The sequence below is a fragment of the Leopardus geoffroyi genome, chromosome A1, assembly GCF_018350155.1.
Source record: "Leopardus geoffroyi isolate Oge1 chromosome A1, O.geoffroyi_Oge1_pat1.0, whole genome shotgun sequence".
Classification (NCBI taxonomy): Eukaryota; Metazoa; Chordata; class Mammalia; order Carnivora; family Felidae; genus Leopardus; species Leopardus geoffroyi.
Window position 1 is genome coordinate 184,952,830 of NC_059326.1, and position 27,960 is coordinate 184,980,789.

The 27,960-nt window shown below is 38.6% G+C and overlaps 1 long non-coding RNA gene across 1 annotated transcript; it reads right to left on the reverse strand.

Moving 5' to 3' along the window:
- Positions 1–27,629, reverse strand: LOC123611065. Its single transcript, XR_006718405.1, has 2 exons — positions 27,218–27,629; positions 1–1,399 (listed from the first exon to the last, which is right to left on the reverse strand). It is a non-coding gene; the product is annotated as an uncharacterized LOC123611065 (long non-coding RNA).
- Between the last annotated feature and the right edge of the window lie 331 nt (positions 27,630–27,960).

The window sequence follows — 27,960 nt, forward strand, 5'->3', positions numbered from 1 at the left end:
TTAGTTCTGAAACATCCAATGTATTTCTTTGAAGCCCAGTCACCTAAACTAAATCTTACCATACAGTTGGATGATTCATATTATTTAGGTCCCCAGGTAGATTACCTGTGAGCTTAGAGCATGCTGGCATATTTGTCCTATGTTTCAGATTAAAAAACAAAATTGAAAAAACTAATATAAACCAGCACTGGAAAAATTAGTTCAAATAATATAATACTTTTAAACCTTGCCTTTTATATTAGCATGGATTTTAGAGGCAAATAGGACAGGGAGAGGGAATTGTATTTTCCTTTAAAGCACTTAAGGTGGGATAATACAAATACTCTATCCCACAAAAAAAATTTTTGCTAAATTCCCTCCGTCTGAAGCACAGAACTCTATCTGGCATTTGGAAGATGCTACTCTATGAGGAAGTGATCTCCTAAATACTGAGCTCTTAGAGCCCCATGAATTTACAGGTAGGATTGAGGAGAGAGAAATGACAAGATAAGAAGGATTCCAAATGTAGGAGAAAGAAGGGCATTAGATGATGCCAACACATTCAGTATGATTTATGCAATACCCAAGTACTAATTCAAGCCAACAGCATACTTCCAGGCTATATGCAACTACCAAATTACCATAAATTAAGCTCAGGCAAAAATAAGACCATAAAATGGACATTTTACAGTGGCTATTGACTACAATGTTCAGTTTGCATTAAATCTTCTGAAATATTGTTACTTTGTCAACTGAATTAGTAATTGGTATCTTCTTGGGAGGGAAATATATAATACTTCAAACTCCGTATATATTACTCACCACAATTAAAGTCACTCGCTGTAAGAAGCTGCTATCTATATGCATCAGACTAATTATTTTGTGCTTTTTGCTAAGATAATGGGACACTGCTGCCAGTGGGCAAATCCTGATCATACATTATACCACACTTCCTAGCAATTTTTATGGAAAACTACAGGTGGAGACAGATTATAATGGGAACATCTAATTGAAATTCATCTCCATTTTGCTTCAGATGGAAGGCATGCTGCTTGAGCCCTGAAACATATTCAATTTCATTCAAATTGGATGCAGATTTTTCCAGCAAAACTAAATTCAAAAGACATATATTTCAAAGGGTCCTAGAAGAAAGACAGGAGTACCATAAACGTTGACCACTTGGGTTTGTTAAGCTGCTGCTTTCCAAGGTAGGAATAGAAAACTGAACTTCTAGTAATGGCTGTTATCTTTGTGATACCATATTGCACTGGCAGTTAGTAACTCCGAGGCTTCACAAAGGCCATAAAGGAAAACTGTCCAATCCTTTAATAAATTCTCTAATACTCCACATTCAGGTCTCTTCATTCATGTGCAGATCCCCACTGTCTCCTTCTTCCATGTCCACCTTTGGCACCGGCTCCTAGGACAGAAGATGGAGATTTTCCAATGAAGTATTGAGTAGGAAGGTATCTCCTTCCTGGGCCAAGAAAAGTTTTAAACACAAACACACTCATACTCATGCACACACATGCAAAGCGCATGAACATTCTTCCACACACTCACACACATGCATACATACATGAACATGCACACTCATACATAACATATATGTATGTGTATATTTGCATGTACACATGCACATGTGTGTGTATGTGATACGCATATTCCCCTCCTTCACAATAAACCAAAACATCCTTCATTGGCAATAAGGCTGATAAAATGCTTAGCAAAGTATCAGGTAAGTACTCAATACAATATTATTTAAAATGAAAATTTTCTGAGTTATTTTTGCTAAACGCTAGATAATATATTTCTTAAGAATAATTGATTTACTCCTAAATCCACTCATTTACTTAACCCATATTTGATGAACACCATCCATGTGCCATTTACTAAAGCAGGTGCCAGAGATAGACCAGGGACCTCAAAGGTCTCAGCCTTTAAGAAGCTTTAATTTGCGTGCAGAAGAAACAAACAGGTAAATATGTCAGGTGCTGATATGTAATACAAGGAAAAAGAACACAATGCGGTGAAAGGAGAGTAATGGTGGTTGCTATATATACAGTATTCAGAGAAGGCTTCTCTCAGAGGGTCATATTTCAAGAGACCTGAATGAAATAAGAGTAAAAAAATGGAGGAAGAGGATTCTAGGCAGAAGGAATGGCCTCTACAAAGGCAGAAGTATGCTGTAGGTAGATATAATGAGAGGAGAGCAAAAGGAGATGAGGTCAGAGAGAGAGTTAAGAAAAGATAGGGTTCCACCTTAGAAGCTATGGTAATGACTTTGTGAGGTGGGTGCCACTGGAGGGCTATAAATAGAAGAGCTACATGATCTGATCTTTAACAGCCCTTTCTCTGCTTGCTCTATAGAAAAAAAAGATGGAAGGGAGAAGGGAGAGACACAGGCAATGCATTTAGGAGGTCACTACTCGAATCCAGGGGAGAGATGATGGTGACTTGAACTAGCACCCTGCATTGCACGTGGTGAGAAGTGACCAGATTCTGTATATATTTTGAAAGTAGAGACTTCTGGAGTTGTTTTATAGACAATCTGGAGTAGATTTATATAGGTATGTGAAGAAAAAAAAAAAGGGGGATTCAAAGTTTACTCCAAAGCTTTCTTCCTGAGCAACTGGAAGAACTAAATTGTATGTCAGGTGCCCAGGACACATTAGGTACTAAAAGATGCTGGCAATCAGTATGCATATTATTGGTGTGAGACCAGAACTGTCCTCTTTACCAGACACAGGAGACCTAATGAATAGCTGTAGTGGAAGACTTTGTCTTTGAGCTGTTAGTTTGCATCATGAAGGGAGACTCTACATGCCAAACACTTCTTCACTGGGGCGGGGGGAAGGAGCTGGAGTCTTAAAACAGAAGCTGTAGATAAATCTCCAGGGATTCCATGGACAGTTCCTATAAAGTTTGTTTTTTTTTTTTTTTACTGCTATATTAAGATATGCTCAAATCTTCACAGGCAACACACTGTAATCAAAATTAATCCAATCTTTCTGATATGGCATTATACTCACAAATAAGCATTTATGCAAGCTTCGAATACAGTGAAATAAATTTCTGACATAAAACCAAAAAAAAAAAAAAGAGCAATACAACTAAATTCAATCTTTTAGGAAGTATAGAAAGGTGGTTTCTTTAAGGAGACATATTCAGCATGAAGATCGTATTGGTTACAAATATAAACAGCTTCCTATAAAGTATAAATAAATTCACAGAATATGGAACGATAGAGCCACAATAACTTAATAAGAGAGAACAGAGCATCCCAAAAATATATTGCTAAATGTAAAGTTGCCAACCAGGTACACAACTTCCAAAACATTGTCTAAATGTGTAATATTCCAAAATATTCTCCTTACAGCCCTTTCCAGAGAAAGAATATTAACTGGCTAAACCATGGGCAGGGCACAGGAAGATAATTCTAAAGATATCAGCCATGTTCCTTAAGAGTTTCTGGTCTCTATGATGAAATCGTTGAGAAGGCAATTTCATACCCCCCCCAAAAAAAATGTGTCTGTAAACAAAAACACATCCACATATTTGCCATTCCCATATTGATACAAATGTGTAACTAGAAAATATCTATACCAACATGTGCTAGATATTCTTTATCTGCTCCTTCAGTTCCACTCTCCAGCCTTCTCCATCTTGTCTGGTGTCTCAGAAGTCTGACTTTTATAGACTGCATCTCCTGGACTCCTGGCCCTATGGATCTGGCCAATGAAAAGCACTAGAAAGAGATCAAAGGGCCAAAGGAGAGAGAAGTTTTCCTCCCTGCCAGAGGATGGGGTGACAATGGCTGTCCATGGTGCCTGTGCAGGGGTCTTCTCTTACAGCTATAAGTCCCACCAAGTTCTGGTAACTACTTCCTCCCCTTGCACCTATTTCCTACTACTGCTAGGATGGCTCATCATCCCTTAACAGTTCCCCCTAAACTTGCTCACACCTTTGTAAATAAGCGGTTATTAAAGTGTCTTTAATAACCTCTCAAAGAGACTTTCCATTTCCTGCCACCCAACTGATACAGTGATCTCCAAACTTAATTCATAATCATTTGTAGAGCTTTTTAGAAACACAGATTCCCAGAGCCTATCCAAGACCTAATGAATCAGAATCTCTATGCTTGGAGCTAAAGAACAAATAGCTTCAATAAACAACATAGGTGATTCCAACGCAGCCAATCTGGCAACCATCCCAATACCAGCATTTGGGAACCAGCCACCCTCTCTGAAGACCTTCCCATGCCAAACTGAGGCATCTGAAAACAAACATGGTGCTTCCAGAATCCAACCTCAGCCACCCTTCCCTCTGACACCAGAGCAACCGGTACACAGAAAAAGTGGGTTCTCCACGGGGACATCGAAAGCCAAGGAAAACAAGTGTATGGTCTGACATGATAGGAGATACTCCTGAGCACATAAAATAAATGCTCAACTACCCCCTTCACGTTTTATTAGATTCTCAATTGAAAATCACTTTTCAACCATTTTACAGGAAATGAAATGCATTTTTACCTCCATCTGGTGCCAAAATTAACAAAGTAGAAAATGCCGAGTAGTTTAGACCTGCCCAGCTTTAGTTCAGAATGGGCACTGGAGCACCCAGTGCCCTCCAGCCTTGGGGATATGAGGCCTGTTTATTCCTGAACACCATGAACCTCTGGTAGGACCAGCAGATAAAGATAATCAAGAGACCAACCTGCTCCAGTCTCATGAGATCTACTCTCCATTCTGAAGCCAAAGGCATCAGGAGATGGGCTAAGCTGACCATCTGTTCTTCTCTCTGATAATATGTAATTAAGTAATTTATTTATTCAGCACTTGAACCCCCTCCTCTCACCTCCCATTAGTCAGGGATGATTATGCCAGACCCAGCTGTAGGTAACATATTGCACACTCAGACAAGCTCTGTGCTACAAAGCACTCTGCTAGCCTCCTGGCTATCGCCACCTCTCAGACCTGACCACAGGAGTAACTGCGCGAGGCTTGCTGCTCTGCTGGCTTTGCTTTCTTCCCCAACGCTTAGGCGCCACTTTCCTGCTGTGCATTAAACCATTTACTGTGCATATTTAATTCATTTGTTCAAAGATGAATTTACCCACATCCTCTGATCACTTCCACCAAGCCAGCTAGGCATCACCAATGGATTTCTCCCATCTGGTAAATTTTATCTAAAATATAAACAAACAAATGTACACAGAGCCTGACATACAACTATAGAGTGCTGGGATTGATTCCATAAGCCTCCAGCAAAACGTACCACTGAAACTATGATTACATATAGCATATGTAATGTTTTGCATATTACATGTGATGCTTTGCATAGTACATCTGTTTTTGTAGCCTGACCAACAAATATTTCCCTTTTGCTGATAGTGCCTTTTTAATATTTTATGGGAGACCATCATTCTTTACTCAATGTCCCTGGAGTTTATTGAGGCTGGCTCAATTCAAGGTTGGCCTAGCCCAATGAATGCAAATTCTAGAAATATTTTTTTTTAATTCTGTTTATGTTTATTTATTTTTAAGAGCGAGAGAGACAGAGCGTGAGCAGGGGAGGGGCAGAGAGAGAGGGAGACACAGAATTGGAAGCAGGCTCCAAGCTCTGAGCTGTCAGCACAGAGCCCAACATGGGGTTCGAACTCACAGAATGTGAGATTGTGACCTGAGCCAAAGTCGGACGCTTAACCAACTGAGCCACCCAGGTGCCCCTGGAAATATTTGTTTTAAATGAAGCTTTTTCCACTGATGTCTAAGAAGATAGCAGTTGCTTGGGTCATTGGTGATCATCTTGTCATCTTAGCATTAGCTCGCTAAATAAATTCATACAGAACTAAGAGATGGAGAGACCAACTCCTGAGCAACCAAGTCACCATTTCAGTACCTGGATCCAGCTGAAGCTATATGTATTCCAGGGTTTTTCTGGTATATAAACCAATAAATTCCTATCACTGCTTTAGTCACTTAGTTATTTTTTTTTTTAATTTGAGAGAGAGAGAGAGAAAGAGAGAGAGCAGGAAAGAGGGGCAGGGGGGAAGAAACAGAGAATCCCAAGCAGGCTCCACATTCAGTGCAGAGCCCAATGTGGGGCTTGATCCTACAACCCTAGGATCAAGACCAGAGCCAAAATCAAGAGTCAGATGCTCAACCAACTGAGCCACCCAGGCACCTCACTCAGTTAGTTTTGAACATTTGCAAACATAAAATTTTGATTGATATACTTTCCTCATTTTAAGTGTTACAGGTCACTATGAAGCCTCAATAATTGTTCAGGCATGGATTGGGTAAATTGACCTCAATTTAGCACATTTTTTTTATATACATTGTACAAAGAGACCATAAACAAATATAAAACCAGATCGCAAAAAGAACTTAAAAACAATGACTCCAAAAGCATGGATTCTTGAGAATTGGAAGGGGTTAAAAGTTATTATAGTACAGTCTAACAGCCAATGATATTGGTTCCCTAACACTGATATTACTCAAGGGGAAACTGGAGGACATTTGCACAGGATGTAGTAGAGAGTGTTCTCAGAGCAAAGAAGATAGTTTGGCGTCCACAAAGATTGTTGTGGTAAGCTGAATAATAGACCCCCAAAGACATTCATGTCCTAATCTCTGGAATCTGTGAATATTGTCTTATATGGCAAAAAAAGAACTTTGCAGATATGATTAAATTAAGGACCTTGAAACAATGAGATTGTCCTGGATTACCCAGGTGGACCCTAAATACAATCACAAGTATCCTTCCAAGAGGGAGACAGAGGGAGATTTGACTACACACAGAAGAGAAGGCAATGTGACCATGGAAGCAGAGAAAAGCATGATGTGGCCACAAGCCAGCAAATGTTAGCAGCCACCAAAAGCTGTAAGAGGCAAGGAACTGATTCTCTCCTAGAGCCTCCAAAGACAATGCAGCCCTGCAGATAGCTTGATTTTGGCCCACTACAACTGATGTCAGACTTCTGGCCTCTGGAAATATGAAATAATAAATTTCTATTGTTTTCAACTACCAAGTTTGTGGTAACTTGTTACAGCAGCCATGGGAAACTAATAAAGCATTCACAACTCCAGTGTCCTGTGATTTCTTTTTATTTTAGACACCCCTTTATATCATTGGCAGATGATAATGATATTGATAAACATTTCTTTAGGGCTTACTCTGTGCCATGCACCATCACAACAACTTTATATGTATTACCCCATTTAAATTTCTCAGTGACCTTATGACACAGTTACCATTATGATGGCATTTTGCAGATAGGCAAAGAGAAACTCACGGAGGTTAAATAGCTTGCCATGGCAACAAAGCTAATAAATTATAAAGCCAGAATTTGAATTCAAATAATCTGATTTCAGAGTCTGAGATCTTAACTATTATAGATAAGATAATGCCTACTTATGTTTTATCCCTCTCAATGATGAGAAAGTCATCACCCATCTGGAAGGTGGGCTATCTTTTCTTGCACAGATGCTTCAATTCAGCAAGAAGTTTCCCTCATATCAAGCCCAAATTTATCTCCTTCTAAATGGGAACCCTCTTGCACTATTGGTGGGAATGCAAACTGGTCCAGCCGCTCTGGAAAACAGTGTGGAGGTTCCTCAAAAAATTAAAAATACATCTACCCTATGACCCAGCAATAGCACTACTATGAATTTATCCAAAAGATACAGAAGTGCTGATTCATAGGGGCACATGTACTCCAATGTTTATAGCAGCACTTTCAACAATAGCCAAATTATGGAAAGAGCCTAAATGTCCATCAACTGATGAATGGATAAAGAAGATGTTGTTTGTATATACAATGGAATACTACTTGGCAATGAGAAAGAATGAAATCATGCCATTTGCAGCAACGTGGATGCAACTGGAAGATATTATGCTAAGTGAAATGAGTTATCAGAGAAAGACAGATATCATATGTTTTCACTCATATGTGGAACTTGAGAAACTTAACAGAAGTCCATGCGGGAAGAGAAGGGGGGAAAAATAGTTACAGAGAGGGAGGGAAGCAAACCATAAGAGACTCAGAGAACAAATACAGAGAACAAAATGAGGGTTGATCGGGGTGGGGAGAGGGGGAAATGGGTTATGGGCATTGAGGAGGGGACTTGCTGGAGTGAGCACTGGTTGTTGTATGTAAGCAATAAACCACAGCAATCTATCCCCAAAACCAAGAGCACACTGTACACACTGTATGTTAGCCAATTTGACAATAAATTATGTTAAAAAAATTTATCTCCTTCTATAACTTCTGCCTATTATAAAGCCCTCTGGAGATACAAAGAATAAATCTAATTGGTGTTCCACAACACAACTCATCATACCCCCTCAAATTTTCCCTTCTCCAAGCTAAATCTCCCTGAGTTTTAAATTCATCCTTGGGGCGCCTGGGTGGCTCAGTTGGTTGAGTGACCAACTTCAGCTCAGGTCATGATCTCACGGTTTGGGAGTTCAAGCCCCGTCAGGCTCTGTGCTGACAGCTCTGAGCCTGGAGCCTGCTTCAGATTCTGTGTCTCCCTCTCTCACTCTGCCCCTCCCCCACTCATGCTCTGTCTCTCTCTGTCTCACAAATAAATAAACATTAAAAATAAATAAAATAAAATAAAATAAAATAAAATAAAATAAAATAAAATAATAAACTCATCCTCAAATGACATAGTATCCCAATGTTTCACTATGCTAACTGTCCCTGTCATGACATATCACAAGTCTATTAATATTCTGTAAAGTGCAGTATCCAGAACACAATGTCATGTTCTAGTTAGGTCTTGCCAGCACAAAATATAAAGAAACTATTACCTCTACTGTCCTGGTCATAAATTCCATTAGGCTACTTTAAAAATATAGTCTTTAACATGAAAAGGCACTCAATAGTACTAAGCACAGAAATACAAATCAAAATCACAATGAAATATCATTTCACACCTGTTAGAATGGCTATCCTCAAAACAAGACAGAACAAGTGTTGGCAAGTTTGTGGAAATAAGGGAACCTCTGAACACTGATGGTGGAAATGTAAATTGGCACAGCCACTGTAGAAAACAGTGTGAAGATTCCTCAAACAAATTGAAAATGTAGCTACCACATGATCCAGTAATGTCACTTCTGAGTATTTATCTAAAAGAATGGAAGAGATATCTGCCCTCCTATGTTCAATGTAGCATTATTCACAATAGGCAAGATATGGAAACAACCTAAGTGTCTGTCAATGGATGAATGGATAAAGAAGATGTGGTATATATACTATGGAGTTTTATTCACCCATGAGAAAGAAGGAAACCCCACCTTTTGCAACAATACAGACGGACCTTATTATCCTAAGTGTAATAACCCACACAGAGAAAAGGTAAATGTTATATACTACTTATATGTGGACTCTAAAAGAGGCAAACTTACAGAAACAGAAACTATAATGGTGGTTACCAGAGGCTAGGTCATAGGGGCAATGGGGAGATATTGGTCAAAGAGAACAAACTTCCAGTTATAAGATGAATAAGTTCTGGGGATCTAATGTCCAGCATGGTGATTACAGTTAATAATGCTGTATTATATACTTGAAAGTTGCCAAGGGAGTAGATCTTACATGTTCTCACCACAAAAAGACATGGTAATGATGTGATATAATGGGTGTGTTGGCTAACACTATAGTGGCTGGTGATTATTTTGCCACTTACAAATGTGTTAAGTCAGCATGTTATATACCTTAAATTTATACAATGTTACATATTAATTATATCTCAACGAAGCTGGGGAAAATACATTCTTTGTCTTAGCAGTGATATAATGGACACACACTTTCAGAGTGAGGATAACATTCATGGGGTATACACGAAGTAATTCAACAAGAAAAGTTAATTTTAGGACTTCAGGCAACAATATCAGATCAGCTAACATGAAATCTTCTGCTATAAAACATATAGCTATTCTGGTTAAAATATCACAAATATCCTTTTAAATACATGTCTGAACTCAAATAAAAGTACAGGAAATACCCAGAGGTCAAAAATGAAGATAAAACTCAGTGAGATAGTATCATGTTATCCTGGTTTGGTGATTGGGGAAGGGATGGGTCTGGTCTCAGCCTAGGGGCTTTGATTTTAATAGCTGACCACATACTACATAAGACCTGGAACCTATGAGAAGCAGAAAGCTGGAAATGAGACCCTCGTCCTTAATCCAGGAACTTTAGAGGACTGCATTTTCAGTGAAATGGTGTTCTCACTGGAAAAGAAATGTAATGAGGAGGTTGGTGCAATTCTACATTTCAGGCATGAGGAGGGGAGGAACCCCCCTAAAATTTTTTAACCAGAATCCCATGAGTTTGGTTTTATTTTACACTCTCCTTGCAGAGTCCTATATTCCTAAGGCATGACATTAACATAAAAAGACATCCTGGAGCACCCAGCAGGAGAAAATGAGAAACTTATTTAGATGAAGAAAAACTCAGCCTAAATCACACAGAAATCCCATAGATAAAGCTCCCACTGAGGATGCACATGCAAAACAAAATTATAGAGCTGAAGAGGAAAAATCTAGTATTCATGTTAAATCAGCATATAAACAGAAGGACTAGACTTCCAAGAACTTCAGATAACAGATTTTTTTTCAAAAAAATATGCTTAAAATGATTAAAAGGGCAGTGTAGTGAAAGCATGCATTTAGTTCTGGCTTTTCCCAAAGCCCTACTAAAATGATAGTAAACCTTTTTCCTCCATAAGGCATAAACTCATACATGTAGAAAGAAAAAAAAAATGAGAATAAAAACAGAAAAAAAAAATTTAGAGGATAAAAAGCTAATGGACTAGTGATAATTAACTAGGAGACAAGGAAAAGCTAGCAATATAAAGTAGAAATAAGAAAAGCCAAGAAAAACCCAATTTACTTCACAGATGACACCTACATAGTCAATAAGTCCCACCCATATGACCAGAATGTTCATAGCTCCACTGGACACATAAACAGATAACCTAAGGATGAGCCATCTGAGAAAGAGGATGTAGAAGTTAGACTAGACCTGAATTCCAACTCTGCAATTCTTACTGTGTAACTTTAGGCAAGTTATTTGCCTTCTTTATAGTTCAGCTTCTTCATGTGTAAAATTGAGGAATTGATAATACTCACCTCTAATATTTAATGTGAGAATGAAATAAGTTAACATGTATTGAGTAAGTTAATATGTATAATGCACTAGAAGAGTGATGACCATATAGTAGGTATTCAATAAATGTCTGCTACTACAGTTGCCATTGTTGTCTGAAGAGAGTTGTAACATAGAAGAGAAGACAAAATGAAGAAGCTAAAGCATTTTGGAAGAAATAGAGATAATGTAGGGGAAAATTTTTTAACTTATGTGAATATCCTCAGAGAGATAAAATATCCTGGCCATTGTGTACAAGAAACAAGAGCAGATATTCATTTAAAAATAATAATAATAATAGAGAATAAGTATGGCCAAAAGAAGGAATTGAAAATAGATTTTAAGGAATCTCTGAAAGCACTTCTGTAATGGTGGAAAAGGATATCTGAAAATTTTCTCACCCATAAAAGCAATGGAACACTGGCAAAAACTGACAAACTTATTCTGAACTCAGAAATTAACCAATGATATAAAACAATTCAAGGATTCTTTATTCAATGAAAACATCTGAGTCTCAATAAGGACAATGAGGTTTGTGGTATTCTAACTTAGCCTATTCCCATCACCCTCTACCTAATTCTGCAATAGCTCTGAAAATAAGAGTCTAACAAAAACAGGAGCAGTGGAAACAAGCAGCCTTAGAGAGTTCAAATGGTATACTCAGAAACCTAATTAACACTAAGCAAAACGGCAATGGAGAAACAGAGAAACAAAAAGACAAAAGACATAAAGATATAAATAGCAAACTTGCACATATAAATCTTACCTTACCAGTGATCGCATTAAATGTAAATGGCGTAAACACTCCAATCAAAAGTCAGAGATTGACAGATCAAGAGATACAAGAAATATAATTTAGAGCCAAAGACACAAATAGCTGGAAAGTAAAAGGACAGTAAAAGATATACAATGCAAAGAGTAACCAAAAGAAGTTAGAGTGATGAGAAGGAGTTAAGATGGCAGAGGAGTAGGAAGACTCTAAGCTTGTCTCATCCCTCAAAACATCCCAAAACACATCCCTCAAACATCCTTAAAACAGCTAGATAGTTATCATTCTAAACACCCAAGAAAGCAACTGGATGTTGGAGAGAACAAAAATTGCAAGTCTACAAGTAGAAAAGCAACTTCCTCTGGGAAGGTAGGAGGTGCAAAGAGCTGACTCGGGAGCGATATAGCTATGGATAAGGCAGTGAGGAGGGAGTCTGCTCACAGAAGCTACTGCAAAGTATTATAAGCAGCAGAGCACAAAATCTGAATTTCTAGAAGTCCTCTACCATGGGGGACATGCCTGGCCTAAAGGTGGCAAAGCAGGCCTAACCCCAGGAGTGACAGCATGGTCTGAGGACTCCTGCATCACAAGAAGGAAGGGTGGTGACAATGTGCTGCACTTTTCCCAGGCATAGCAGCAGAGATTCAGGTGGAGGGCAGCAAGCTGGATGCTGGCTTTCTGCTCTGTTTTGCCATAAACTCTGAACCACTGCATGGTCATGTAACTGCTTTCCTCACAGGAGCCGGCAAATGACAAAACACAGCAAGATCCTCCCCCAGAGCAACAGTGCAGGTCTGCAGTATGGAGGTTCCTCAAAAAACTAAAAATACACCTACTATCCAGCAACTGCATTACTAGGTATTTACCCAAAGGTTACAAAAATACAGATCTGAAAGGGTACATGCACGCTGATGTTACAGCAGCATTATCAACAATAGCCAAACTATGGAGACAGCTCAAATGTCCATCGACTGTGCACTCACACACACACACACACACACACACACACATATACATATAATGTAATATTACTCAGGCATCAAAAAGAATGAAATCTTGCCATTTGCAATGACACTAATAGAGCTAAGAGTGTATTACGCTAAGTGAAATAAGTCTGTTAGAGAAAGACAAATACCATATGATTTCACTCATATATGGAATTTAAAAAACAAAACAGATGAACATACGGGAAGGTGTAAAAGATGAGAGAGGGAAACAAACCACAAGACATTTTTAACAATCGAGAATAAACTGAGGGTTAATGGAGGGAGGTGAATGGGAGACAGACTAGATGGATGACAGGTCCTAAATTGGCATTTGTTGTGATGAGCACTGGATGTTGTATGTAAGTGATGAATTACTGAATTATACTCCTGAAACCAATATTGCACTGTATGTTAACTAAAATTTAAATAGAAATTTAAATTAAAAAATTAGAGTGATACTCATATCAAGCAAAATAAACCTTAAGATAAAATTGTCACTAAACACAAATACAATTTATAATGATAAAAAAGTCGATCTATCAGGAAGACATGATTATAAATATATTCAACTAATAAAACCCCAAAATAAATGTAGTCAAAACTAACATAATTGAAGTAAGAAATACACAATTCAACAAAGATAGTTGGAGGATTCAAAACCCCACCTTCAGCAATGGATAGAATAACTAGACAAAATATCAACAAGAAAACAGAAGAAATGAACAACACTATTAACCAGCTAGACCACGTAGAGATCTATAGAACTTTCCACCCAACAAGAGAAAAATATAATTATTTAAGGGCTCATGGAACATTCCCCAGGATATACCATATGCTAGACCATAAAACAGCTTTCAGTACATGTATAAGGATTTATATCTTACAAAACGTGTTCTCCAACCACAATGAAATGAAATTAAAAATCAATAACAAAAGGACATTAGAGAAATTGACTAATATGTGGAAATCACACAATAGAGTTCTAAATGACTAATGGGTCAAGAGAAATCACAAGGAAAATTAGAAAAATACATTAAAATGAATGAAAACAAAATACAACATACCAAAATTTATGGGATGTAGCTGAAGTAATACAAGAAAGGAAATTTATAACTATAAAAATCTATATTAAAACAGAAGAAAGACCTTAAGTCAGCAACCTAACTTTCCACTTCAGGCAACTAGAAAAAAAAAAAAAAAAAGAGAGAGAGAGAGAGCAAACTAAACCCAATGAAAACATAAGAGGAGACAAAGGAGGAAAGAGTAAATCATAACAGAAAGATATAGAAACTGAAAATAAGAAAATAGGGAAGAAAAGATAATAACATTAGAGATATAGTCCAGGAGGTCCAACATCATTAAATGAATAAGAAAATAAAAGAAATAGAGATAAGTGAACCATCCAAACAAGAACTATTAGTATTATTATTCAAGAAAGTTCCCATAATGGAAGGATATAAGCTTCCAAATTTAAAAAGGTATATTAAGTTACCAGAAAAATGGATGAAAATAAATGTACATCAAAACACATCAATGTGAAAATTTCAGAACATTAGGAAAAATACATCAGAGCATACTAAATGGCTTGATTGTGAACAGTGCCTATAAACCCATAATAATATATACATTGCATATTGGAATGCCAATCTAACAAATTTCAACTAAATTTATTGGAAAAATAAGATTTCATTTTGTGGTAGGGATCAAGCATGAAATAGAGCTAAATCTTCCTTGAGCTTTCTTATTTGAAACTGCATAGATAACACTTAAAATTTTTAAATCAACAAATAGCAATAAAAGCATGTTATTTAGAAGCATGATGTTAAATTCCAAAATAAGTTAAAATAACTAAAGTGGTTTCTCTGGAAGAGCAAAACAAGAAGAGCAGAAGAAAGGGAAGCAGGACTAAAGTAAAAGAACACGCACCATTTTAAAAGAGCAGGAAGATTTGAGGGGCGCCTGGGTGGCTCAGTCATTGAGCGTCCGACTTCAGCTCAGGTCATGATCTCACTGGTTGTGAGTTTGAGCCCTGCGTTGGGCTCTGTGCTGACCATGCAAAACCTGGAACCCACTTCGAGTTCTGTGTCTCCCTCTCTTTGCCCCTCCCCTGTTCATGCTCTCTCTCTCTCTCTTAAAAACAAATAAACATTAAAGAAATTAAAAAATGAAAAAAATAAAGAGCAGGAAAACTTGAAAAATACAGGGACAAGAAATATCCTTGCAATAGGAAAGTAGACATATTTACAATGAAAGGTGGGGCATGATCATTAAAGAACATATTGACAAATCTGAGCCTTAGCAGCATCCTAGAAGACATTCTATTTTTCTACATAGAAATCATGGAGTCTCATGAAATGTCTCTGTCTGAAGGAGTGCCCAATGGGGACATTTAGAGGCCAACAATGACAGTGAGGGGACTTCACCTCCCTGCAGCATGTCCTGAAAGAGCTGCTAGGAATAAACATTGTTAAAGCATAAAAATTCAACTAAACTCTGTGCAGATGCAAACTGCAAGAGATGTAACAGAAAGACAGAATTTTTCTGTGATTATCCTATCAACACTATGTCAAAAGAGAGACTCAAATACTCTGGGCCAGTGACAAAGATAAAACAGGCTGGTGACCTGGATCAGGAAAACAATAGATAGAAAACTCCAAGAGGAAGAACAAGAGATCACTCTAGCTGCTTCTAACAAAGGGATTCATCTACATACTCATAATGGGCAACTAGTAATTAACACCAAAGCTACATATGGTTACATATGCATGTCATTTGTAATTTCTTGTGGGAGAGTGCATATATTTACATAAAATACTTAGAAAATTATGTATAGTTTAGTATGCAGCATCAGTTCACAACTCAATAAATGCTTTTATTATTTTCATGAAGTTCTAGATCGGAACTTCATATCAACTACAGTAAGTAAAATAGTAACCATCGTCATTCACACTCTGGGCTCCACACTGAGTAGTAGATAGGTAACTACTTCTTAACAAGTATTATCTGTGAACATTTTACCTACCAAAAAAGAGTAAACTATTAATGACAGCTCTCTAAATTTTTCTTGACAGGCAATACTTTACATCATTTGGGATCACAATACATACTTGGGGAAAAGGAGTTGCAACCCTTTAAAACTACTCTTCAAGGGGTGCCAGGTAGCCCAATAAGTTAAGTGTCCGACTTTGGCTCAAGTCATGATCTCAAGGTTCAGGAGTTTGAGCCCTGCCTCCGGCTCTGTGCTGACAACTTGGAGCCTGGAGCTAGCTTCAGATTCTGTGTCTCCCTCTCTCTCTGCCTCTCCCCCACTCACCCCCCATCTCTCTTCTATCTCTCTCTCTCCCTCTCTCTCTTAAAAATAAATACACATTAAAATTTTTTTTAAAAACTACTCTTTAATACAACAGCTAGAAACTTTTCTTTTGTGGCCTAAATCTGGCCCACAGACCTATATTAACTTTTACAAGTATTATTATTAAATTAGGTGCCAAAATATAAAACTTGGAAGATTTTGCAAAATCCAGATTTATGGATTCCTGTTTCTAAAAATGTTTAATAGTTGGTTAGAGCTAAGTAGAGACTGCCCACTTCTTTACCCCAACCCCTCCCCCCTGACCAGCATCCTACCCTGTCTACCTGGCCCCATGGGCATCTAACATTGGGATCTTGGCTCTAATTGCAGGTGCAGCCCATCCTAATGGCCTAATGAAGCTTTAGGCAAATGGACCTGGTTTAGAACCATGGGTCTAGCTGACTCTACTGATGGTAGGTAATTTACTTACTATTTTAAGCCTCAGTTTGTCCATTTTTAGCAAAGTAGGAATAATTTTGTCTTTCTCATAGGACTATTGTGAGGATTAACAGGAAAAGTGCAAGTATTTCAAATGCTTGGCATATTTATTCAAGAAATGATTCCTTTCCTTGTAACTGAACTTGTAACCAATTCAAACACATTCAGCATCTTCAGTCTTTTGGCACACTTCTGAGTGAACTTTACATGCAAGTGATTACACAAGGAGTGATTGAAGATAAAAAGATGTGCATAACCCTTGCCTTTAAGAAGCATGTAAACTAGCAGAGAAGGTAAAACCTAAGAGCCAAACAAGGTAGAACCTGATACCACAACACACCTATTTAGAAAGGTCAAATTCCAAAACCAAACCAAATGCTGATAAGGATGTGGATGAACAGGAACACTCATTCATTGCTGATGCAAATGTAAAGTGGTACAGCCAGTTTGGAAGATAGTTTGATGGTTTTTTACAAAACTAAACATATTTTTACCATACAGTCCAGCAATCGCTCACCTTGGTATTTATCCAAAGGACTTGAAACTTTTGTCCACACAAACACCTGCGCATGAAGTTTATAGAAGCTTTATTCATAATTGCCAAAACTTGCAAGCAACCGAGATGTTCCTCACTGGGTAAAAGGATAAAATGTGGTATACTGAGACAATGGAATATTATGCAGTGGCAAAACAAAATGAACTATCAAGCCATGAAAATATATGGAGGAACTTTAAATGCATATTACTAAGTGAAAGAAACCAATCTGAAAATGCTACATATGCTATGATTCTAACTATATAACATTCTGGAAAAAGCTATACTATAATACATGTAAAAAGATCAGCAGTTGCCAGGTTTAAGGTAGGCAGGGAGGGGTGAACAGGTAGAGCACAGATTTTTAGGGCAGTGAAAATACTCTGTATGATACTATAATGAACATGTCTCTATACATTTATCGAAACCCATAGAGTGACACAAGAGTGAACTATGGGCTTTGGGTAGCTATGATCTGTCAATGTAGGTTCATCAATTAATGGCAAGGCTATGCAGGTTTGGGGGCAGAGAGTATATGGGAAAACTCTTTATCTTCCCCTCTATCTTACAATGAACCTTAAACTGCTCTAAAAAAGTAAATTAAAAAAAAAAACATAATAAGGTGACAAGCAGGAGGGAAAATAAAAGGATAGAACATGATGAATGCAGAAGTAAAAACAAAATGCAATAACTATACTGAAGTCACAGGTGATTAGGCAAGCGTTACTGCATTTTATACAAACATTGGAGGTACTTTTCTATGTGTTACCACCTTCCTCACTTCCATCTATACCAGTACGGTGCAGGGGAGGGGGGAATAATCAAGGCTTCACTTAAAGAACTGAAAAATCACCGGTCTTGACAGACTCACTTGCTATATACCCAGCCATGTTCTCTACAAAAAGAAACAGCAGCTATTGCTGCTGTTTTAAGATAGGATGTCATACCTAGCTGTGGAAAAACATTTGGAAGACTCTACTTTAGATCTGAGTATACATGGGGGGAGGGAGAAGGAGGCCAATTTTTAAGAACAATCTTAACTTGTCTGATGGGACTCACACTTCATCTCAAACACAAATGTGCTATTAAGTGAATCTAAAATAACTGATACAAATCTCTCCGCTGAGCCAGTGGGAAATTCCAACCTTTATAAGTTGGGAAGTACTAAAACAGCAACCTTTTAGAAAAGAGTATCTATCTTTTTGAACTGTTTCTGGGGAATTGCATATAAAGCATTCTGAAAACAAAAATACTTCCCCATTTTTCCAAGATCTGTTTTGCCAGCTTGATACGAGGTTGCCCAGGACAGATATTGTCATGGCTCAAAGTGTTTGCAGAATTATATTCACAGTTTAAATGTTTTCCAATATGGTGTTTGAACATCAAAACCAGGAAAAAAAAAAAACCCTAAGGAGATGGGGGGGGAAGATAAAAAGAAAAAAAGAATTTCTTAATTCTTTAATTCCTATAAGACGTCTAAAGGAACTTATTTTCTCTACCAACATTCTTGTCATTTAATAATTTGACAGAACTTTCTGAAAAATGTCTTTAGGAGATTTACATTTAGAAGAACTAGGCACAACATTTTGACTAACTACACTAAGCCATAAAGTGACATATTCTGATTGATTTTATATGGAAAAGAAAAACCATATGCTAAATGTTTCTGTCTTCTTACGGATGGGAAGTGTAATTATTGGTCAGGTCCCAGGAGTTTCAGAAATGGTTAAGCACCCAAACTTCATCTTCTAGTTAAATCTGAGTCATTCTTCTAATGATTAATTCAGCTTTGTAAAACGATACTCCTGTGGCAACTAACTTGGAATAAGAAGTCAATGACAAAATGTTAACTTACTTTACTGGGTTTATATTTTGGCACAATTGTCAAATGATAACTAGATTTTTTAAAAGTAAGGAGTGATTAATACATAGGAAGTCCAAGGAAGACTACAAAGAGGAATTAAGAATATTTGGAGCACATCCCTAATATGTAGAGCTGTTATGGACTGAATGTTCATGTCCTTCAAAATTCACATGTTGAACCCCCAACCCCAATGTAATGGTATGTGAAGATGGGAGGTAATCAACGTTGGATGAGGTCATGAGGGTGGGGCCCTTATGATAGGATTATAGGGAGAGATAGGGAAAGGAAAGCTAGGCTTCTCTCTCTGCCTCCACATTCTTACACAGAAGAAAGGCCATGCGAGGACACAGTGAGAAGGCAGTCATCTGTAAGCCAGAGAGTCCTCACCAGAATCATGCCAAACACGTTGGCACCCTGATCTTAGATTCCCACCCAGCCTATGGTATTGTGTTATGGCCAGCTGACTAATAAAGTCTGTATCCCAGAACAAAGTATTATTCTCTAACATCCTTTAGAGACATCTTTTGGGATCTGCTTGCCTGGCGCATATCCCTACTGCTGACAACTGACTCCTCCACCCACAAGGTATTGATGGGACTCCTCTCCTGTCCATAACTGACTGGCTTATGAGTAGACACCTAGTGAACCATGCTGTTGTGAGCCATACTGGAGCTTGAGGCAAAAGGAAAAATCAGCAATAGTGATCCTGTCTATATTTATAATTTTGTATTTTGTTCATCATGGAGTTTTTTGTATTAATTTGTATTTTTTTATTTTTATTTTTTTTTCAACGTTTATTTTTTTTATTTTTGGGACAGAGAGAGACAGAGCATGAACGGGGGAGGGGCAGAGAGAGAGGGAGACACAGAATCGGAAACAGGCTCCAGGCTCTGAGCCATCAGCCCAGAGCCCGACGCGGGGCTCGAACTCACGGACCGCGAGATCGTGACCTGGCTGAAGTCGGACGCTTAACCGACTGCGCCACCCAGGCGCCCCAATTTGTATTTTTTTAAACATTGCATTGAGGGGTGCCTGGGTGGCTCAGTCAGTTGAGCATCTGGCTCTTGATTTTGGCTCAGGTCATGATCCCAGGGTGGTGGGATAAGGCCACATGTCAGGCTCCATGCTGAGCATGGAGCTTGCTTGGGATTCTCTCTCTCTCTCTCTCTCTCTCTCTCTCTCTGCCCCCTCCCTCCTCTCACATGTTCTCTCTCTAAAAAACAAAAATAAATAAAAAACAAAAACATTACATTGAAATATTATTTATCTGTATTATTGATATTTTTGGGCATCACCTTAAATTTTACACCCGAGGCCTTACTGCCTCATCTTAGTTTCATCTCTGCCGACAAAGCTAGGTGTCCCATGAATTTGGGAAATGGTCTAATAAAGACTGGTCAAGGGATCTTAAATGTAGCCTCAACACTACATTTGGTCTGCAGACTGTGGCTATGTTTAGTTTTGCCATTAATATTGTTTAATTTGAATGCTTTTAAGCAAGAACTGCATTCTGCATATTGCCACTGTCCCATCACTCACTATTAACCGAAATGTGGCCCAGCTCCTGAAGGCCTTTGGGCCTGACTCTGGCCTAGTGAGTGGGAATGAATGGTCACTGAGAATGAGAATGTGCAGTCTGGGACCCTGTGATGCCACCATATTCTGCACAAGTGGAAAGAGGCAGGAAAGTGTCCAATGGCATAAAGAAAAACGAAGCAAGAGCAAAAGAGAGACCTCTAAGAGAGATTAGAGTGTAAGCTTGACTGTGTTGACTTTTAACGTCCTGTTCCTATCACCCACCAGCAGCTCTAATTCTACCTCTAGTCTGAACCAAACACTCACGTGCCTTCTGAGTAACCCACTTCTCCCCCCCCTCCTTCCTGGGCCACCAGCTCCCGATACATGGAAACTAACAATCCTAACCAAGTATCTTAATGAAGAGAAACCACTGTCCTTTTATTTTTTAATTTTTTTTACATTTATTTATTTTTGAGAGAGAGAGAGAGAGAGAGAGAGAGAGAGAGACAGAGTACAAGTGGGGGAGGGGCAGAGAGAGAAGGAGACACAGAATGTGAAGCAGGGTCCAGGCTCTGAGCTGTCAGCACACAGCCCGACGTGGGACTCGAACTCACAAACCATGAGATCATGACCTGAGCGGAAGTCAGATGCTTAACGGACTGAGCTACCCAGGCACCCCAAACCACTGTCCTTTCTTCCCTACTATTTACTGTGAAATGAGTAAATAAGCAATTCACCAAGTAAATTCTGACTTGCGCAGAGTCCCCAACCTGTAAAAACAGCAGCCATTTGAAAGGAGGAGTGATCCTGCACTCTACAGTCTTTGTTGGGTGGTTCATAACCCTGTTGCACAGAGAATATAGTTAACACTGAAAAACTGGCAAGCTCAGAAAAGCTGGATGAAGACAGCCTCCAGGAGCTATAAAGAATGCTGCCCAGGCTCATGCTGTGAATTACTGTTGGTATAATTATTCAGAATCAATTTTAATCAGGAAACAACACACTCATTTAAATAAAATGAAAATAAAAGCACCAGGAAGAAAACCAAAGTTTGATTCCAAGGAAAACTGAAGACTTCAGCCTCTGCAAAGAAAATCTAATTCTGCCAAAATTTAGTACATTTTACATTTAATTTTGCTCTGATTTATGACTGAATCTCCTGGGTACCAACAGTATATAAAAAACCATTAACTCTGTGGAGGCAATTGTTAGTTTTTATAATAAAAAATGCATACTGCTTATACCATTATTGCTTAGGAAATTAGGGAACAGAGCTCCTAATACCCTGTGTGTGGAATACTGTAGCAAACCACTTAACTTGCAATAATAGAGTATTGACTGGGTACAGTGATCTGTGAGATACAGTCACAGTCAGATTAAGCTACCATCACACTGTGCTCGATAGAGCTTCTCTGATAATACATTTATTCCAATTTAGCCAAAGAATTCCCAATAAATTAGCTTTGAAAAAGCCTAAAAGCCTCTTCCTATAAACTATTTATCATTTTCCCTCTTTCACTTTGTTTTCAAATATGTAATTAAAAGACTGACTTCTTTTCTCCTACCTACCTACAAAATCTTTCAGACTCTTTATTACTGAGCCCTCGACTTAAATGATGTCTGAATTAAGGGGGTTTGTTTCTGAGGCTAATTCCATGTTTACCAAATAAAATCACCATACAAAAAGCATGGGTGATCATTCAGAGGTCTTGAAAGTATAACAGAATAAGTTTAAAGCTTTAAAAATGCCTTTCACGTGAACGACACTAGCCCAATAGTGTCAAAACATATAAGTGCACATGCTCTTTCTCAATATAAGCTGTGATTGGTAACCCTCTCCCTCTTCTTCTCCATCTCTTTTCCCCTCTTCCCCTCTTTCCCTCTCCCTTCTTCCTTCTCCCTCTCACACACACACACGCACACACAGCACACATACAGTCACTCACTCACACACAGACTTTTCATTACTCCCTAGTTAATCGGCTGAAGCAATCTAGCATATTATACAGTGACAGGATATGGTAAGATATCTTCTGGTCCCTGTCACTACTCTTTAATGGACACTGGAACATTTCATCTGAAGCCTTTCCTTTGCATCCTAATGCTGAAATCTATCAGCATTGTGGACAGATCCTAAACATCCATGCCAGATGAATTTAGGTAACAATAAAAGAGGTATCTCCCCTGGAAAATGTATCCAAGTTACAGGTCACAGGAGGAAAAGCCTCAGTGGGTATGACTTGGTGAACAAAAAACTGGCATGTCCCCAAAACATTCCTCTTGTTTTATCATAATTGGCTTTATTCCTTTGACTTCAGGCATCATCTACTTCCAAAAATTATAAAAATGTGGGTCTTTGGAACATATTTGGGGAGAATTCTTCATGGGTCTCTTACTTTCATGCAAGTTTTCAGAACACAGGCACTGACAGTTTTTTCCCTAGACCGTCTTGTCAAGGATGTTTGAATAGCAAATAGCCTTGGAAGATAGAGTCAGTTTTCCTCTGAAACAGAGGACAGATTTGTTTTCTGACCACTTTAAGAAAGATAACATCTCCTTCCAAGGCAAAGATTGGTCAGGTTTGCCAATAGCCCTTTTTTAAAAATTGGGGTTTCCTAAGCATGACATTCCTCAACTGTGACATAAGCCCAATGCATGCATAATATTCCCCTAGGGCCTCCTCTGCATCATCCTATGGGACATGGGGTCTAGGGGAACCAATGAGATTGTGGAGCTCTGCCTGCTCAGCTATAAATGGTAAAGTCTTTTGTCTCCACCCAGGAGTCTCATATCTTCAGCCAGTATCTATGAAACTGTCATGGGCTGACTTGTTAGTTTGCAAGTAGGGTAAAATTTCAGACCATCGCAGTTCTGGACACTCACCAGACTTTATGAATTAACATGTAACTTGAGTATGACCAACTCTTCCCTCACAAAAATAACAAATTACTTGACTCCTGAATTTTAATGGTTCTCAGGTGTGCTTAAAATATTCCCCAGTCATGGGGTGCCTGGGTGGCTCAGTGGGTTAAACGTCCTATTTTGGCTCAGGTCATGATCGCATGGTTTGTGAGTTGGAGGTCCGCCTCAGGTCCTGTGCTGACAGCTCAGAGCCTGGATCCTGCTTCAGATTCTGTGTGTCTCTCTCTCTGGGCCCTTCCACCCCTCTCCTCCCCACTCTCTCTTAAAAATAAACATTAAAAAAAATTTTAAATACATTCCCCAGTCCCTGTTACTGCCAATGGAATGCCTCACATGTACTCATGAACCAACATGTCAACTGTAGCCCTTACACAAAATTGTCATGTTCTCCCTCTCTGTGCCAATTGCCTCCATAGGTGTTCTGGGCTTCTCGTCAGCAACTGCCGACCACACCCACCCTGTGAGTGGCAGTATCCATGGAAGAGCAGAGAATTTTCCAAGATGTCAATTCCAAAGATGCCAAAACAGTGCTTAGAGACTTCCCTCTCTTCTATTCTGTGCCATACTCTGACATGTAGGCCTGAAATACCACTGCTTGGGCACAGAATCCCTGAAGCCTCTTATAAGAAAAAAAAAAAATGGGGCTCAGTCGGTTCAGAGTCCAAGTCTTGATTTTGGCTCAGATCATGATCTCACAGTTCGTGAGTTTGAGCTCCCTATTGGGCTCTACACTGACAATACAGAGTCTGCTTGGGATTCTCTCTCTCTCCCTCTCTCCCTGCCCCTTCCCTGCTCGTGATCTCTCTCTCTCTCTCAACATAAATAAACAAACATTTAAAGAAATTATAGCAACTTTTGACCAGGGACCCATTAATAAGTGAACTCAAACCCATTCCATTATATGAAGCAGAAAGACAAAACAAGACCCTCATCATTTTTGCCTCTCCTCCTTCATGTAACCTTTATTATAACAAAACTCCTCCCTTCAATCAAACTAATAATCCAATTTTCTTATATCAAAAGGTAAAGATAAATTCTGGGCAAGTATCTAAACCCTCCATTCATCCTATTAAAAGTTTTATTACAAACCCTTTTAGTTTATAAAATTATCTGCCAACCAAGGAACAGAGAATTACACCAAAGAAAAGGAGGCTGCCTGGCTGGCTCAACCAGTAAAACGTGAGACTCTTGATCTGAGGGTTGTGAGTTTAAGCCCCATGTTGGGTGTAGGGCCTACTTAAAAAAAAAGAAAAAAAATTAAGAAAAGGAAAACAGAACACATGTTGGATAATATTGTAGAAGAAAACAGAAAGGGGGAAAAAAGGCAAAAAGAAATGGTTCAGACTTTATAGGTACATGGAAAGTGTGCACCTAGGCATTGAACAAGTTCCTCGCAGAAAGGACAACAATGTCAATGACACCCCTATACAGGGCAACAGTTTTTTGCATATGTACCCCAAGCTTTGAAACTGTAATGTTTTTATCTAGATGGTGATGTTCATTTGTATATTCAAATATGCTACCTTGTGATTATGAGAAGCAATATATGTGAAACATAGGTGGAATAGAGTTATTGTACAATATGAAGCTAACTGAAGACTAAGTTTTTATCTCTCATTTTCTGTCTCCATCCTCCAGAAAAGAAGAAAACGTAGACTTGCAAGGAATAAGAAAACTATCTGGATTAGAACACCTCCCAAATTTCACATTCAGTTCTGCCATTCAAACAAGGATTTGGAAGCATTTTTCCTAAACCAATAATTGAGTGGTGTCTTCCAATTTCCCATTTATTCCAGAACTTAACTTTTCTTTCTTTTTTTTTTTTTAATGTTTATTTGTTTATTTTGAAAGAGAGAGAAGAAAACAAGAGCAGGGGAGGAGCAGAGAGAAGAGACAGAGAATCCAAAGCAGGCTCTGCGCTGGCAGTACAAAGTCTGATGTGGGGCTCAAACTCATGAACCGTGAGATCATGACCTGAGCCAAAGTCAGATGCTCAACCAACTGAGCCACCCAGAACTTGACTCTTCTTAAGCCATTCTACCACCTTTGTCCCCTTTGCTCTTTGAAATAAGAATAAGAGAAACTGGATGAATTGTTTATAGTCACAAGGATATCATGGGGTGGGGGGAGGGGGTTAAAGGTATGAAATGAACTGTAAAAAAATAAATTAATAAATATTGTTTCAAGTCATGGGGTTTTCTGAGAAAAATCCACAAATAAAAAAATACCATCTAGAAAGTTGACAGTTTTACAAATTGGTCCATAAAACAGTAATGCTCCATTTTTTTTACTAGCCTAGAAATTGTTTAGTTTTGACAGAAATGACCCAAGTAGCAAGGACTTTATTTCTATAAGGAAAGTGACAAATACGGAAAATATAGCCAGGACCAATTTTTGCCAAAAAATCAGAGGAACTAAGTTACTTCCAGATGAGGATGAAATGACATCTAACACAACTTAAGAGTGATTTTCTTGACAGAGATTCTCAAGAAGGCTGTACCATCACCCAGACTTCTAGATCTTTCCGCTACCCTGACCCATTTCTGTAACCCCAAGTTTGAGCCTATATCGATCACTGAAACAATGCTCAGGCTACACATTCGAATAAGAAAATTTTCATCTGAATCTTCATCATGAAAGAGGAGTTTTGAGAAAAATCTCTTATCCTTAAGAAACAGATTCTCCCAAGGCTGAGCCTTTTTTCTGGGAGTAAGTTAAACTATTATAGAAATACTCAGGGCGTGCCTAGGTGGCTTAGTCGGTAAACCGTCAGACTTCAGCTCAGGTTGTGATCTCATGGTTCATGAGTTCTAGCCCCGCATCAGGCTCTGTGCTGACAGCTCAGAGCCTGGAGCCTGCTTCAGATTCTGGCTCCCTCTCTCTCTGCCCCTCCCCTACTCATTCTCTCTCTCTCTCTCTCTCTCTCTCTCTCTCTCCCTGTCAAAAATAAATAAAAACATTAAAAAAAATTTTTTAAAAACAAATACTCGGTGCTCTGCAGGATCATGTATGATGAGGTCAACAGCACAGGTTTGGTGGAGGCCAGTCTCATGTTCAAAGCTCAGCTCTGCCATGCCTAAGTGACCTTAGGAAAGTTATTAAGATAGTCCTCAAACCTAGTTTTAGTATCTCTAAAAATATGAATAATAATACTACCAAACATGTTGTCCATGAAATAAAACTGTAATGATCAATCATAATATATGAACTAGAATGGCAGAATTGTCAAAGGTCTCAAACAACTTTAAGCAAGAAACGCATGTAATAACATGCTTTGAGATGAGATACACAAATCCTTGCAGAAAGACAAAGAGGCATTAAAGAAGTAAACAGTTCTTCACAACTTCTCCTTCTGGAGCTGTTTTGCTTCTCCAATCTCTAGAGGCTGTTGAAGCTTCAACTCCTATAAACAGGAGCTGACAGGTAATGAAAACAGGCTCAAAACAGCAGCTGTGGGTGACGTAATCAGCACTGGCTGAGAAGCCCTAAAACCTCGTCCTGGCTCCCTGCTGATTGGCCATGCTTGGGGCACCCACTTAACCTCTCTGAGACCCTGAATCCTCAGTTGTAAAATGAGAGATTGAACAACATAGGTTCTAGAAGGTCCATTGGAGCTAATGAAAAGCATTCTCAATTTCTACAACTCTACTAAATCAAACACACAGATGATCCAAAAAAGATTGCAAGTCAGATTACCTTTACCCCAGAGAAATCGAGCTTGCATTACAGGGAGCTCATGCCTTGTTTGGCAATGAGCACACAGATCCACTGGGCTGGGCATCCAGGTGACCCTCATTTCTGTATAAACACTTCTGCTGGCGCCAAGAGCTGCATCCAGCCTGGAACCAGAAAGGAAGAGATTAAACTGAAGGCACAAACACCTGCCTCAATGCCTGTAGGGAGCTCTAACCATCTTGACAGGCCAGTTGTGGTAATTGTCCTGTCTTATCCAATAAACCAGCTATTCGAGCACTGAAAGGTTGATGGCTCCTGTCAGTTGACCATAATTCCAATCACTTCCATTGCACATATATGTTTTATTTGCATCACACCTGTACCAACACAGACCAGGAGAGACCAATTAAACTATGATTAGTACATATGCCACCTAAATCTGACAAAGGGCTGTTCTCAATGAAATCAAAGAACTATGTTAGGGAAAGCCAGATGATCACTTAGGTGTGAGAGGCTAGTACCAATGACATTGAGAATACACCATAATATCCCATATTTTGAGACATACCAAAATAGTTCTAAAAGAAATAAGACTTGTTAGTTATGTTTTCTACCACTCTTGGTAGATGAAAAACTTTGATAGTACGTGTTCAGACAAAGAAGAGCATTCCATTTTAAACGTTTGCTAGTAAATAAAGTGGCAAAGGAATAGGATCCTGTAGCTTAACTTATATAAGTATATCAATTGCTGGGGCATCTGGACA